Source organism: Gopherus evgoodei, chromosome 12 (genome assembly GCF_007399415.2).
Source record: "Gopherus evgoodei ecotype Sinaloan lineage chromosome 12, rGopEvg1_v1.p, whole genome shotgun sequence".
NCBI lineage: Eukaryota > Metazoa > Chordata > Testudines > Testudinidae > Gopherus > Gopherus evgoodei.
The window spans coordinates 28110523-28114243 of record NC_044333.1 but is presented as its reverse complement, the minus strand read 5'-3'; the positions used below and the strand labels follow the sequence as shown (position 1 = coordinate 28114243).

The 3721-nt window shown below is 41.1% G+C and overlaps 1 non-coding gene across 1 annotated transcript; it reads left to right on the top strand.

Moving 5' to 3' along the window:
- The first annotated feature begins 445 nt into the window (after positions 1-445).
- LOC115660689 lies at positions 446-573 on the top strand. Its single transcript, XR_004002896.1, has one exon. It is a non-coding gene; the product is annotated as a U6atac minor spliceosomal RNA (small nuclear RNA).
- The last annotated feature ends 3148 nt before the right edge of the window (positions 574-3721 follow it).

Below are 3721 nucleotides of genomic sequence, written 5' to 3'. Positions count from 1 at the left end.
GAACCTGGAGGTTATGGTAGGAAGTGACCCAAGGGAACTTTAGAGGAAAACTGCATTAGAGACGCACAGAGGCTCGGCGTGTTTCAGGTGGATCCCTGCCGAACCGGCGACAAGGGGAACTTGCTGCTACCAGGGCCCTGGGTCGGGGCCTGGTGGAGAGGGCGGGCCCAGGTTCCCCCCCGCATCCTCCCAGACTACAGGAATCATATGGTCTCTGGCCTGTAGGCCATGCTATCCTGTCTGAAAGGGGTGATTATATGGACCCTGGCCATTTGGCCTCACTGCCCTGACACTTGGGGTGATTTACATAGACTCTGGCCACTAGATTGAACTACCCCACCTGTGAGGGAGGAGTTATATAAACTCTGGCCATTGGGCGCACTGCTCCAACGCTGGGAGCGATTTATATGGACTCTGGCCATTAGGACACACTACCCCCATCAAGGTGTTGTATTAAAGGAAAGAAGGTTAGCACTCCCCTTGGTAAGGATGGAAGAGGTCCTAGTGACCTTTACAACATGCATTCTGTTAAGGCATTGCCACTTACTTTGTGGCATCTAACCAAGTTTTTTGGGGGAGGGATAGCTGAGTAGTTTGAGCATTGGCCTGCTAAACTTAGGGTTATGAGTTCAGTCCTTGAGAGGACCATTTAGGGAATAGGGATAAAAATCTGTTGGATTTTTCCTGGATTGATCCTGCTTTGAGCAGGGGGTTGGACTAGATGACCTCCTGAGGTCCCTTCCAACCTTGATATTCTGTGATTGCATGGAGGGAGGCTATTAGGCCACCCACAGAGAGGCAAGCACGTGAACTTGGGAGTAACAAGGTTCCAATACCCCATCCCACCACTGCCACAAAGGGGCAGTGCAGTGCCAAGCCCACCACAGTGTCAAGGAGTGAAAAAAAGTACATTCTTCTGCAATTTTCTTTTGTAGTTCAAAACAATATAGCAGGAATGGAAAACATCAATATGGAATATATTTAAAAAATATAGAGGAAATCCAAACTGAAAAAATAGCTACTGCATACTGCCACTCTGGACAAAGAGGAAAATTCTGAATACTGACTAATGGAATTACTTCAGATTTACCCCAAAGTAACAGAGAGCACAATTTTGCTGAATAGTTTGTGTGTGTTTGAACAGTAAGATCACAGAGCTCAATCCTTAAGTCCTAAGTCAAGCAAAATTCCTCTTACATGAGCCAAACCTGTCTGTTTTCTTCTCTTCTTGTGTAGGAAAGTTGAGCATATTTGGTCCTCTGTTTCTATCTTATATGTAGTGTAACAAGCCTTGCAAGATTATTAAAATTAAATAGGAAAAGAAATACAAATCAACAACTAGGCAAAAAGTTCTCTGTCAGAAAATTCAGAAGTCTGTGCTGCTGGACTTTTCACATTCTTTACTTTTATTTATCTGAAGCAGCAGTGGTTTATGAATGATACAGTAGAGCCATAATTGATGTTATACCTCTATGATAGGAAGTAACGAAGATTCTTTAAACTGTAGGACTCCATCTGTTCTGCAAGAGGGCAGAGGTTTGTTTTTTTTTCTCTTATGGGAGCTCCAAGTTATTCAATGGCTTTCACCTAGCAGGTCAGGAACAATTTTAAGTCTCCAGGACTGTATTTTATATTAAGTGATTGGAGCCCAATTCAGCAGCTTTAATGTGTGCTTAACGCTGAAGTCAGTGGCAGTTTTGAACATTTTAGGACTTGCAGAATCTGATTTGAATAATCTTCTAGCTGTCTACATACTTGAGAAAACGGGTCCAAATTCTGTTCTTGGTTGTACTGCTGTAAATCTATAGTACCTTCAGTGACTTCAGTATAGCTGCATTGGTATATCTGAACAGAATTTGGCCCAGGTTATTTATGAAACTATTTGGCTGTATGTATTCAAATAATAATAATGGGGTGAACATTATGCCCTGTGCAAACTCATTGATGGCAATGGGGTTATGTAGGGTCTAAGTCAGGATAAAAATATTGGCCTAAAGGGGTTGTGGAGGATAGGGCCATCAATGGTTATTAACCAAGATGGTCAGGGATGTAACCCCATGCTCTGAGTGTTTCTACCTCTGACTGACAGAACCTAGGAGTGGATGATAGGGGCTGGATCACTTGATGATTGCCTGTTCTGTTCATTCCCTGTGAAGCACCTGGCATTGACTGCTACTGGAAGGCAGGATACTGGGATAGATGTACCATTGCTCTAACCTAGTATGGCCGTTCTTGTGTGGGAGAACTACCTAGCCCTATCAGAGAAGCAGCATGGCTAGCTTGGAAGAGGAGTTTTTCCTACCGCTCTACACTAGTCTTTCAAGGGGCAGAGCAGACAGGCTCTAAAGACTTTTTTCCTTAAGTGGAGGGAGGGTCAACATAATGTGAATAGCTGTGTTCGTGGAAGACTCCTCAGAGATCCAGCAGAAACACACAGGAACCACAGTTCCTAGAGAACGGAAATACCATTTTCAGTTCTTCCCCATCCTTCTGTAGAAGTCATATAACTGACAAGAATTTCATTTAATTGATGAGTATTTGCTTTAAATGGCAAATGGTCCCTTTTTGGTTCCTGACAGATGGAAAATAACAGTATTGTTTAATACCTCTTTTGACAGTTTAAAAAATAGTGAGATGTACCACAAAAGTCCGTAAGCCATTGCACAGTACAAGAAAAATACCATCTAACTGACAGTGTTTCTAATTAGCAACAACCTAACTGTCACTGTTTCTAATTAACAGAGTAAGATATAGCACAAAACAATATAAATAGCAGATGGTATTAGAAAGGCATAAAGCAAGCATGAGACCTGACTTTAAATAATTCTAGCCATGCTACAGAATTTGGACAGTTCTCCCTTCTTTTTGTTGGTAAAACTAAAGTGAAACATGATAGGAGGAGAATGAGAAAGAGATGAAGAAAAGTTAGTAAATTTCACCATTGAACTTTGTGTGGAATATATTAACATTTTGGAGGTGAGATGAACGATTTTATAAAAGATCTGTGAGTGCTTAAAACCACCTTTTGAGAACAGAATGTCTCTGAGCTTAATATCTCTTGTTGTAAAAGTACTTTACAGTCCTTCACTTATACTGGTGCTGTTTCTTGGCTGTCTGTGCTTAAAAATAATATAGTAATAATATAGTAATAATATCAAATGTTATAAATGGATCTCACTCTATTCTTTATTTAATGTAGTCTACATCTGATACACAAAGGAATGGGGAAAGTGATGATTAAGTCTTACAAAGGAACTATGCTATGGCATATAGAACCTTTGGAGGATTTCATTTCCATGCATATAATAGAGAGGGCCAAATCTTCCAGCCTAAGTAAGGACCGTGGAAAGCCCTGAACACAGTGGAAGCAAGTGCTAAGAGGAGCATACTGGTAGCATACGGAAAATGAATCTGAGACTATGCTGATCTACTAGCCAGACCTCATCACAAGTAGGAATGTGGAGTGGTGGTGTTGACTGATGTGTTCAAATCCATTTACTGGAGCTATGCACAGGAGAGAGAATTTGGTCTTAAATAATGGCTGGTTCATCCAATTCCAGCTGGTATTATTTAAAGTTCCAGCAATCATCTGAAGACTGGTTTGTGGCTTATGTGAAATCAGTTGGTGGTCTTGGTTCAGTTCCTATTGGACAAGGATACATATCATATAAAATGCTAGCACTGGTGTTCAAAATGAATCTTTCTGAAAATCCAAGGATTA